The sequence below is a fragment of the Sorex araneus genome, chromosome 7 (genome assembly GCF_027595985.1).
Source record: "Sorex araneus isolate mSorAra2 chromosome 7, mSorAra2.pri, whole genome shotgun sequence".
NCBI lineage: Eukaryota > Metazoa > Chordata > Mammalia > Eulipotyphla > Soricidae > Sorex > Sorex araneus.
Genome location: NC_073308.1, coordinates 75,170,804 through 75,184,001, shown reverse-complemented (window position 1 = coordinate 75,184,001; position 13,198 = coordinate 75,170,804).

Genomic DNA, 13,198 nt, shown 5'->3' with positions numbered 1-13,198 from the left:
TACTCAGCGATCACTCCAGGGGGGTCTCAGGGGACCATAAGCGTTGCCAAGGAGTGAAGGGAGTTGGCTGGTCCAAAGACAAATGCTTAATTCCCTGTACTGTCTCTCTGGTCCTTTAGCAGAAGTTTTGATGGAGTACAACCCTGTGCCCAAGCCCAAGTGAGTGGGGCTTTAGAAAGAAGTCACTTGGGAAACAGCGGGATGCTTTCCATATGGCTAGGGCACAAGCGGTAGAATTCTGCTGAGAAAGTTAACTCAGAAAGTGGGACAGATGATGAGGCAGCAAACAGAGGGTCAGAAACCTAGGTGTTTCAAAGTGGAGTTAAGGGAGAGTGATGGGTTACCTATTTTCTGCATCTTTTTAAACTTGGTCCTGATAGGGTATTGGTCTACTGCAAGTAAAGGTCAAAGAGAAAGATTCAGGATATTTTGTTGACAATGTTAGAATATTTCATTGGGGAAAATGAGAAGTCCTTTTGGGGCATTAATATTAAAAGATAGACTTAGAATTCCTACCTTTGTATTCCTTTGACACAGGAACAATCATCTCTGAGAAAATGTATTTTACCTTTGATCTCATGATGAATCTATAAACACTAATATAGCCATGTTTTGAATAGAGTGAGCAATTGAATTATATTATGATCACAGTGGCATTCCATTTATTACAGTGAATATTTAAAAATTTTTATTGGGTAAAAACAAAATTTTATTTGCTAATAATGATTGCAAAGTAAACACTGAGGTTTTAATCTTAAAATGATGCTCTATGGAGTGTTGGATGTTATTGGAAGAAGTGCATGGTCTCCAACTCTGCTAAGAGTAAACCAATATTTTCATTAATAAAAGACCTTATAGGTCACATTATTATCTCTAGGTTGTTGAATCAAGTAAAGATTAACCTCACCTGGTATGATCGATTCTTAGAAAATAGACTCTATACGCTATCGTAGCCATAAAGGTTAAATGAAATGTCAGTCAGTGATTAGAGAATTTTAGTACTTGGTCGACTTTGAGTGAATGTTCAGTAATGACACTGGGGCTAGAATTTCAGAACAGGAACATTTTGCAGAACACAAATTAGTTCTTTGTATTGACTCCAGAAAGTTGTTGGTGACATCATGCTCAGTCTATGGGCATTAAGGGAATGCAGAATAAAATGATTTGGGTTTAGCTATTTTTCTCCCTTATTTAAAAGATGCATGTTTTAAATGTAATATTTAAAGCACAAGCTTTATGCTTTAAATTTGCTTTGCTTTAGGATTTTTAATATCTGTATACTGATATCTGCTTATAATTCTTTCGTCTTGCTATAAAATTTATTTCAGCATAATAAAACTAAAATATTTTATTTTTGTGGGGGGACACACCTGGCAATACTCAGAGGTTACTCCTGGCTCTTCACTCAGGAATTAGTTCTGGCAGTGCTCAGGGGACCATACCGAGTGCCAGGTTGACCGCATGCAAGGCAAGTACTCTACCCATTGTATTATCTCTCCAGACCTCAGAAAACTAAAGTTTTATCATAATTATGTTACAATAAAATTCTAATAAGAGATTTAAATATACATACAAATGTGGAGATAATTAAGTTGTAAAGAAGGTAATGTCTGTCTAATGCATTCTCAACTTAGTTTCTACTTCTCACTTCCTTTCTTCACTGTAGCAATGAGTGACTTATTTAATCTTAACATTTCCTTTCTTGCTTTCTTATTATAGCTATAAGTGAAATCACTCTTACCTACCTAACCATACAGATATGTAAATAGAAGCAAAGTGAAGGATAAATTACTGCAAAGCCAACATTAATTTCTCTTTCTCTGGATCCCAGTCAACTCACCTGATAGCAACGTAAAGGGAAACAAATGTGAGTTTCCTAACTGTTTGAATTTTATTTCTTCTGCTATTTATAACAAATTTTAAAAATGACTACTTATTTAATTTACATAGATATTTTCTTTCACCTTATGAAAATATCACTGTGTCACTGTCATCCCATTGTTTGTTGATTTACTCGAGTGGGCACCAGTAACATCTCTATTACATTCAGCCCAGAGATTTTAGCAGCCTCTCCTTACTCATCTTTCCCAATGATTGGAGGCTCTTGCAGGGTCAAGGGAAAGAGACCTATCATTCCTGTTTTTTTTTTTAATTTTTAAAATTTTATTGAATCACCATGAGATAGTTACAAGTTTTCATGTTTGGGTTACAATCTCACAATGATCAAACACCCATCTCTCCACCAGTGCACTTTCCCCACCACCAGAATCTTGGGTATACCCCCCCTTTCTGGCCCTCCCCCTGTCTCTAAGGCAGACAATATTGTTCATAATCATATTGAATACATCATGGGTAGCTTGCCAGGTTTTGCCTTGTGTGCAGGATACTCTCGGTAGCTTGCCGGGCTCTCCGAGAAGTATGTATATATCTTTTACTGTATTTGGGATATAAATATGCCATCGGGAGCTTGCAAGGCTCTCCTGTTTGGGCAATAGACTCTTGGTAACTTGTCAGGTTCTCCAAGAAGGAGAACAAGGTTATTAGATGTTGTGCGGCTGCAAAGGAGCTTGGTTTTATAGTCTCTGGATGTTGGCTATTGGTGGGATTACACGGCACCAGGGGCAGTTTGTGAGTGTGGCTGAAAAATGGGGGGTCTGGATGGAGAAAGTTCAGTCCCAATCTGAGCAGGCTTGGAGATCTCAGCCCCAGGTCCCGCACACCTGGGTTTTTCTGCTGGTCCCTTCATGTGTGAGGCTCATCTGGACATGTGGAGAGTGGCCTTGAGCATGGCTGTGGCTGGATTCCGGAGGTCCTCGACTGTCAAGGCTCTGCTTGGGGTGGGGAGGGAAAGGCAACCGTCCCCTCCGAGGGGCCCTGGTGAAGACAGCCAGGCGTGGGGGGTAAGAGACTCTGCATCACTCTCTTCCGGGAGCTTGGTCTTAGAGTCTCTGGATGTTGGCCGTTGGTGGGATTACACAGTGCTGGGGGAAGTTTGTGAATGTGGATGCCAAGCTACTAGAAAATGGGGGTCTGGGTGGAGAAGGCTCAGTCCCAATCCGAGCAGGCTTGGAGATCTCAGTCCCGGGTCCCGCACACCTGGGTTCCTCGGCTGGACCCTTCATGCGTGAGGTTCGTCCGGCTGTGTGGAGAGTGGCTTTGAGCATGGCTATGGCTCTTATTTTATTATATGAAAATATAGTAGCCAATTTTCTGCTCTGATCCTGATCACTTTCTGTGATTTGACATCATTATCAGCAAGGCCGACATAGTAGTAGTCACCTTGTGCATACTGAGCTACTACCTACTCATAGATAGTAGTAGAGCATCTGCTCAAGACTAAGTTTAAAAACAAGTCCTATGTCATAGACTTAGGACATCAGTTTAGGAGCTTTCTAACACATGGCCGACCCAGGTTTGAGCCTTGACACTTCACATGGTCCCCTGAACACCTCCAGGAATCATCCTTGAGCACAGAGCCAAAAGCCATCACTGAACACAACAGGGTGTGGCCCCAAACCAAACACAAATAACAAAAAAAATTCCAAAATGGTTAATTGCTATTTACTTATGCATCAATTCAATCCTCAAAAATGTTTCCATCCACCACCTATTTATTTGAGCTACGAAGCAAACCCAAACATAAGGTTCCAAAAGTGTAGGCATGCGTCCTTCACCGTTTTCTCAGGCATTTTCTCAAGGCTCTTCCAAGCATGTTTCAGATGGAAGTATAATGTCCTTACTAAATTTTTAAAATTTAAAATAAAAATTATTCTGTTGTCATAAGGAAATTCATTTTATTTTATTTTTATTTAGGCGCCTTGATTTGTCAATAATAGAGTTCCAGGTGTATGGTGTCCCGAGGACAATCCCACCTTCTAAACATTGATTCTGAGATTTGAGTCATGTTGAAGTCACCAGGGCTGTGCCCGGAGAAAGTGGGGCAGGAGAGAATGCCGAGGTGGGCTCAAGCTCGGGCCACTCACATGGCTTTGAGCTTCCTCACTGGCCTCCGTTTTTTGTTGTCTTTAGGAATCCTTTCAAATGAATGAAAAGTTGAAATTCATTCTTGGTGTTTCATCTGCCTCTCAGGACAGATTATTGTTTTTTTTTACCTTTGTTTAATACTTGGTGCTTATTTTCTGTATGGTGTCTATCATGCATGGCTCTACCAATGGAAAATAATCCTCTGTTACTCAGGTAGTTTAATTCCGATTTCTGCAATATTGATTTAAGCCGTGGAAGGCTCCATTGGAGAAGAAAAGCCGTTCAATCGCATCAAAGGGCTTTCAGTACAAAGCAATTGGTTAAGCCTGCATTAAGCAACATCTTCAAAAGATGTCTTGAGTAATAACCTTAAATTTAATTCAAGGGTTTCCATTGCATTATTGCCAGTGTCCTCTCTTTTATTTAAGGTGTTGGGGAAAAAGTTTTGCTGTGAATGCTTGCTAAGCATTAAATGCACTGAGAACTCCGTTTTCCCCCCTACAAACATACATTTTCTCAGCTGGTGTGTGGATTTGGTAGATATAACAGTAGTCAGCTCTCTTAAAGAAACAGCACAGCAGTCTGTTCTTGGGTTCCTATTTTGGGGACAGTTTAGAATAGTCACTTGCAACAAATTCCTTATAGGAAAAAAAGAAACTTTATATTCTAGAAGCTAGTTTCAATTTTAGTTTATTCGCATTAAATCATATGAAGTTGCCTCAAGCCTTGATTATCCTGGCTTTGAGATAGCCTGAATCTGTGAAATGATCTAGATGCCAATTTGGGGGGGGCAGCTCTTAACACATGGCCACTGCCCCTGGTTGCCCCTGGCTGTCCTCAGACCTGGCATTCAGGAGCTGCACGCCCCTAGTGCTCCAAGAGGCGGGCTGCCTTTTCTTCCCTCACACCCTCCATGGCGGAACCTTGCCTAACTGACCTGAAGTGTTATTGTACAGTTTCCCACTGGAGTCCCAGCTCCAGGAAGAGCGGGGTCCTCTTGTCTTTCATTTAACTCTGCATCCTAAATGCCCGGCACACCCCAACACATTGACGAGAGTGCAGAACCCACAAATCCGTTTGTTCACTCCTGCCTGTGACATTAGTGTTGGTTTCTTCCAAAGAAAGTTAAGCTCAGAGTGTGCAGTTTCTCTGTATGACCAGGAAGAAACGGTGGCCACACACTGTCTCTTACACTGCAGACATTGTGATGATTAAGACTAGTAGCAAGTAGGAAAAAATTCTTGACTAATTCCATGTTAAGAGAGAAATCTCCCTACTTGAGGATTTTTTTTCAGATAGAAAAATGAAGTAATGAAATTTGCATATAAGTGGATCAACATGGAAAGTATCATGTTGAGTGAAATGAGTCAGAAAGAAAGAGACAGACATAGAAAGATTGCACTCATATGTGGAATATAAAGTAACAGAGAGGTCCGAACTAGCAATGATGCAACCTCTGGCAGAAAGCCCTCTGGACTCAGTCACTAAAATACTAAAATACAGAAATCTAGAACCTCACGGCTGCTACTGTGGCCACACGACCTCATATCTCTTCATTTTCAGCAATGGAAAACAAATTATCAAATGCTTCCTTTCTAGCAGGTCCAACTCTGGGGGGGGGACTCCAAACAATAATAGTGAGTTTTTTTTGTTTGTATATAGTCAAAGTAAAGAGATATTAAAGTGAAATTTATCAGCTACACAGGCGGGGTAGGGGGCTGGGGGGGTGGGGAGGAGGTTTACCGTGGTTCTTGGTGCTGGAATATATGCACTGGTGAAGGGATGGGCGTTCGAGCATTGTGTAACTGAGACTTAAGTCTGAAAGCTTTGTAACTTTCCACATGGTGAGTCAATAAAAAAAAATTAAAAAAATAGAATATACCCGGAGCACACTCAGGTGTGACCCCTGAACAAAAAACATCAACTCTCTAGCAGAAGTCCAATGGAGAGAGCCAAAGTAATAAGGGTGCTTGCCTTGCATGCAGCCAACCCAGATCCAACCCTAGGCTCCACATATGGTCTTCAGGTGTGGCCCCCAAACAAACAGAGGAACAACAACAAAGCAAAACAACAACCACAAAAATTCCCACCACCCCCAAGCCCCAAAACACAAAACATCAAACTCTCCAAGGAAATAATTGGAGGGTTAAAAGTTAATAGCAAATCTTTTGCTTCATTTTCAGGCAACAAAATATCATTTGCATAGTAAAAAAAGACAGATTCTGTTGCTCACGTCACAGAAATATATTATAAAACTATTATAAGAAATTGCAATCTTCTTGTAGAGTTCAACCAGTGCTTTATATACCATTGATATCAACCCCTTATCTGATGGGTATTGTGTAAATATCCTTTCCCATTCTGTGGATAGTCTTTGGATTCTGGTCAATGTATTTCTTGCGGTGCAGAAGCTTTTTAGTTTAATGTAGTCCCATTTGTTGATCTCTGTTTTTACTAGATTGCTTAGTTCCGTGCCACCTTTGAAGATACCTTTACCTTCAATATCGTGGAGGGTTTTGCCGACATTGTCTTCAATGTACCTTATGGTTTGTGGTCTAATGTTGAGGTCTTTAATCCATTTTGATCTGACTTTTGTGCATGGTGTCAGGTCAAGGTCTAAACCCATTTTTTTGCATGTGGTTGTCCAGTTGTGCCAGCACCATTTGTTAAAGAGGCTTTCCTTGCTCAACTTCACATCTCTTGCTCCCTTATCAAAGATTAGATGGTCATACATTTGGGGTTGTGTGTAGGGGTATTCCACCCTGTTCCATTGGTCTACGGCTCTGCCTTTGTTCCAGTACCATGCTGTTTTAATTGTTACTGCTTTGTAGTAAAGTTTGAGGTTGGGGATGGTGATGCCTCCCATCATCTTTTTCCCAAAAAATGGGGCGAAGAAATGAACAGAAACTTTACCAAGGAAGAAATACGAATGGCCAAAAGGCACATGAAAAAGTGCTCTGCATCACTAATCATCAGAGAGATGCAGATCAAAACAACCATGAGATACCACCTCACACCACAGAGACTAGCACACATCCAAAAGAACAAAAGCAACCGCTGTTGGAGAGGATGTGGGGAGAAAGGGACCCTTCTTCACTGCTGGTGGGAATGCCGACTGGTTCAGCCCTTCTGGAAAACAATTTGGACGACTCTCAAAAAATTAGATATTGAATTCCCATTTGACCCAGCAATACCACTGCTGGGAATATATCCCAGAGAGGCAAAAAAGTACAATCGAAACAACATCTGCACATGTATGTTCATCGCAGCACTGTTTACAATAGCCAGAATCTGGAAAAAACCCGAATGCCCCAGAACGGATGACTGGTTGAGGAAACTTTGGAACATCTATACAATGGAATACTATGCAGCTGTTAGAAAAAAGGAGGTCAAGAATTTTGTAGTTAAGTGGATGGGCATGAAAAGTTTCATGCTGAGTGAAATGAGTCAGAAAGAGAGAGACAGACATAGAAAGATTGCACTCATCTATGGTATATAGAATAACAGAGTGGGAGATTAACACCCAAGAACTCTAGAAATAAGTACCAGGAGGTTGACTCCATGGCTTCGAGGCTGGCCTCACGTTCCGGGGAAAGGTCAACTCAGAGAAGCGATCACCAACTACATTGTAGTCGAAGGCCATGTGGGGGAAGGGAGTTGCGGGCTGAATGAGGGCTAGAGACTGAGCACAGCGGCCACTGAACACCTTTATTGCAAACCACAACAGCTAATTAGAGAGAGAGAACAGAAGGGAATGCCTTGCCACAGTGGCAGGGTGGGGTGGGGGGGAGATGGGATTGGGGAGGGTGGGAGGGACGCTGGGTTTACGGGTGGTGGAGAATGGGCACTGGTGAAGGGATGGGTTCCCAAACTTTGTATGAGGAAAGTATAAACACAAAAGTGTATAAATCTGTAAAAAAAAAAAAAAAAAAAAGATGTTGCATTGCTTTTGCTATTATGATTCTGTATCAATCTCTAGAGAAAGTATTATTATTAATAGTGGTTATTGCTGTTGAAGCTATATTGCCTTTCCAATAAAGTATAATCCACAAGTCTTGAACTTTAAAAAAAAAAAAGAAATTGCAATCTTTACACACAGAGTATATGTTTTAACCTATTTGAAGAAAACCATTCCTTTATACATGGCTCTGCTAATTGGCTGATTCAGAACACATTTATCTCAGTGCACAATGAAGGAAAGTTGTGGAAACGCCCAAACCGACCTCTACAACTCTCTCTTTTAAATTACTTTTAGGATATAAGGGAAGATATAAACATGGTCTCCAATATTTATGATTCATTCACTGTATCACTGTATCACTGTCATCCTGTTGTTCGTTAATTTACTCGAGCAGGCACCAGTAATGTCTCCATTCCTCCCAGCCCAGAGATTTTAGCAGCCTCTCCTTACTCATCTTTTCCAATGACTGGCGGCTCTTTCAGGGTCAGGGAAATGAGACCTATCGTTTCTGTTTTTAGCATATGGAATATGCCACGGGTAGCTTGCCAGGCTCTGCCCGTGAGGGCGGGATACTCTCGGTAGCTTGCCGGGCTCTCCAAGAGGTATATATATTTATAACTCTCTATGATTTATTGCCTACTGTCTGAACTCCATCAAATATGGTGTGCTAATTATGGAAAATGGGTAGGAAGTGTCTTATAATGTGTCACGCAGCCTGGAAAGCGGCTTAGAGTGTGGCGGTGGTTGGGTAGTGGAGGTCGGCTGCTGGGACTGGGTCCCTTGGGGTGGGGAGGGTTCTCACAGCCTGGCGTGGAGTCCGGTGGCATGGCTGTGGGGGCCTCATTTTATACTCCCGTTTGGGAGTATGATTCATTATCTGATAAGAAAAATCATCAAAAATTATGAGATACAGGTATTTTCCGCCAAGTTAATAGAACATCATTAGGATATTCCCCTTTCTTGCTTTTGTCCTTGCCTCCTCCTGATGTGTGGGTCCCTCTTATCCCCCAGAGGCTGGGGCCTGAGGTAGGTCACGGCCTGAGAAGAAATCCACAGGCCATACCCCTTACCCAGTGCCTTCAGCTGGTTCTGCCAGAGAGACGTATGCTAACACAAATGGCTCCCAAACTGGGCTTAATCTGTTATCAATTTCTTGGACCTTACATTTATTTTTATTAACATTAAGAAATATTTCTGTCAGGATCCTGGCCAGTCAACCCTGACAAACTGGGGTAAGATCCCCCAGCCACTGGACTTACTCCCTATAGGAGAGGGAGTGGGAGAGGGAGAAGCCTCTGCCCTGCCCCCCTGCGCACCGTGGTCACCCGCACCGCCAACACCGAGAAAGAACCACGCAGAGAGGGGAGAGTTGGAGGTCAACACAACTCTCATTTTATTGAGCTCACATACTAATATTTAAAGAAGAAATTTTAGGGAGGAGTGGGTGGGATGGACACCTGGTTATCGTATCTGAAGTAAACATTTTGCTAGGCCCTTTACAGATGTTAATTGATGATCTATGTTCCCTCCCTTCCAGGCCGGGTATGCTTAGCTCAGACAAGTGGTGACTTTCAAGTTTCATCCCACTATCTCCTCGACCAGGGAGCCCTTCTGGGTGGAGTGCTGGCACAGGGCCTTGGGGCCCTGTTTGAAGAGAGCCTGTTTCTGTCTCTAAGGGCAGGGGTTTTGGCCAGGGTCTCAGGCTAGCTGCTAAGACCCCAACAGATTTTGTTTCCTATTTTATGCATCGGAAACCTATTTGAAACAATGGATATTGTATACATCAATAGGTTCTGGTTGCATCGTTAGTATTTTATTATACTTGATCCATTCCTGACCAATTTTTGGTAGAAACGTAAAGTTTATTGACCTATATAATGAATTTCATTAGGGGAATATCCTAACGATATTCTATTAACTTTGAAAAAATAGCTGCATCTCTTTGATTTTTTTTTATCAGATATTGAATCATGTATATTGGAGACCAGGTTTATATTTTTCCTTATCCCCTAAAACTAATTTAAAAGATGTGCAGTGAAATGCATATTGTTCATTACTTAAATAATATGGTTGGTTATTTTTTCGGGGGCTTCTTCTGTATTCAATGTGATGAAACAGTTTTCTCTTAAAATCTTTAGTTCTTCCTAGAGGGGAAGAACTTTTTTTCTTCCATTCTGGCTTTAATTCTGAGATAAAGGACATAGAGAAATGTTACTCTGGGATGTTCACTATTTGGGAAGCATATTTTAAAAGCTGATTTTTCGGAAGGCGGAAGGGAGAATGTTGAAGCCTCTTGATTTCCTACTGCTCTCCCGGTGCCAGGGTGCAGGAGAGCGGTCAGTAGTTTCTCGGTCTTGTTCACGCCCACTGTCCAGATTTAAGGCTTCGTGACATGGAATACCCTCCCCAGTCGTTTCTTAAAAGCAAGAGGGCGGACCAACATTGAGTCATCATTCCTTAGCGAGGCCTCGCAAGGTTGGACCTTCTCTCCTGCTGGTGCCTCCCGTGAACTGCGTGGCCCGACTCCAGTAGTGAGCTGTGATGTGGGAACTGCATGTGACGAGGAAGCGGGCCTCCAGCCAACGGCCTGCAGGGAGCCGAGACACTCAGGCTGACAAGCTGGGAAGAGTGTTTCAGCTGACAAGCGGGAAATTGGGAGGAGAATCTTCCCTCTGTCAAAACCTAAAATAACTAGCACCCAGAAGCACTTGGAGCATCGCCTGTGAAACACTCGGGAGCAAAGAAGCCAAGGAATCTCGGCCTGGATTTCCCACCCACGAAACTATTGTTTTAAGTTACTATGTTGCATTGTTTTTAAGCAAATAATTCAAAATATGATTAACATAGATGGAATTCACATATGCTTATTTCTGTTTGTCAGCCAGATGGTAACAGAATACTTCCTAAAGTTTTATATAACATAAGTTTTGGATCTATAATTGATGGGAAATTAAATAAGGAAGTTGTTTGTTATGCTCCGATAGCATAATCTCATTTCTAGCATGTAGCATTTCTAGATGCATGCTCATTTTTAATATAATTCACATTATTTTAGATGAATTTTACATAATTGAGGAGTGCCTATTATTTTGGAATAACCTCATCTCCCCTATAGTTAATACCAGTTGTTCAATAAGACATGCAATTTAAGAAAATATTTATAAATCTCCAATTTTATAAATAGGCTTAATTTCAAAATTCATCCGATATGGTCTGGAAAACAAAAGGAGTGTGGAGCAACAGTCAGCTTCCAAAATAAACTGCAGGTCAGTGTATTTGAAAGTAACACTCTTTCCCCTATTTTAGAGTGGCGAACTTATTTCCAAGATAATTCGCTCATATTCAGAACACAAATCGGCCAGTTTCAAACCAATATCATGACACACCATGAATGCAAGTGTGAGCGAGCTGCTTGGCCGAGACACAAGACAGGGCTTCGATGGCGATGGAGTTTAAGATGCAGAGCCGACCCCTCAGTCTTTGTGACGAGCAAGTGACAATGATGGATCCAAATGCAGTTCTGACTTCGACCGTCAATTAGGAAAATGGCACAGACCTCTCCAACATTATAAATGAGTGTGCGGGTGCCAGGAACAAAAGCTCTCACTACCAGTAATTTTGCATGATTACAGTTTGGACAAAAGATAACTGATGATAGAGCAGCCTTTTATTTATGAAGCTGAGAAATATTTCACAGGATCCCAATAGCCCCCTGGCTCCAAAGCACACCTATGCTGAGCGGATGGCAGCTGGAAGCCACCTTTTGTCATTTTAAATGACTGCCGTAGTAGTTTTGAGAAATTAATACCCAAGTTACAAATATTCGAAGAATGGGTGATTTTCTCTGAAAAGACCTGATTTGATCATCAATCACATCAGCACTGACTATGATAAATGATCCATTTTTCTGCTTATCACATGACTAGCTTCCTCTTTAGAAGGTCCTAGAATACAGAATCAAAAATCCCTACTCTAATCGCTTTAGACCTTCATGTGTATCTTACATTTTATTTTGTGTGGCAAACTAGTGACAATTCCATAAATAAATGAATCTGTAAGGTATTTTATGTTGTCTTTAAAATATTACACACATCTGGATGCTATTGGTGGTGGCATATTATACCTTATTGTTGGCACACATAGCAATAGTGTCAAGTATCCCCCACAAATAGTTTTATTCTCAATGTATCACCATCTGATCATTCTGCTATTGGTTCCTTAGAGTTTTTGAATCTTTAATATGAGAAAAACTTTTGGGTTTTAGGTGAATCCAATAGTTCCCTTTTCTTTGGATTCAAAAGTTTAAAGTAAAAAACATAAGTAAAATTTGGTCAAAGCCTGGATTTCCACTTTAGGAATAAGAGGTCAGGGACTTTATGTTTTTGAGGTCAATACATTGGAAACTTGAAGAATGTAACAAGATCCAGAAATGGTTAAAATGTTTCAGTAATGATATTTAACCTCACATATATGTAATTTCTTCCCTAGTGTCTATATGCTCAGTTCTTTGAGAGTCAGAATCCAACCAAGTCCCTTTGCCGAGTGGTAGTTGAGTGGTACTCAGGACTTAACTCTTGTCTCTGAGCTGGCGGGTCACTCAGCTGGGGCTCAGAGACTGTTGGGCAACAGAACCCGGGTGGCCACATGCAAGGCAAGTGTCCTACCTGCTGTACTACCCATAAAATTATGCATTTGATATTAATAATCTGGGGATTCCCTTATGACTTTGAAGTGTGTAAAAAACTAAAGCTCGCTGAGGGGGCACGTGCACTCGCGGGCTCTCCGGGCGGCTCTGTCTCACCGCCCTCGTTCGGTGCCCAGGAACCGCTGTGTGTGCCGTCGGTCGAGGGCAGGCGACGGAAGGAAGAAGGAAGAAGGCCAAACTGGTTGCTCGATCCGTTTATTTCATTCTCTCCCTCCGCTTCTCTCCCGCTCTCCTGGGTCTCTCCCCGTGGATCTGCCCCGTGGATCTGGCTCGTGGATCTGGCCCCTGGATCTTGCCCCCCAACCCACTCTCACAGCCTAGTTAAATCTCCACAGCATCAGGGGGTTGGGGCATACACGTAGGTGTGGTCACCATCAATAGGGTAAGGTTCCTTTCCCCTAGGGGATGCTTCTCCTAGGACTTAATTCTCTTTCAGCAGGAGGATCCACCCAAGGGCGGAGTCCCATGAATGTGTTTCTCTTCTCCTCAGCCAGCAAACATATAAGAATTCATAATATTAATTATTTTGTATGGACACAATAAGAGAT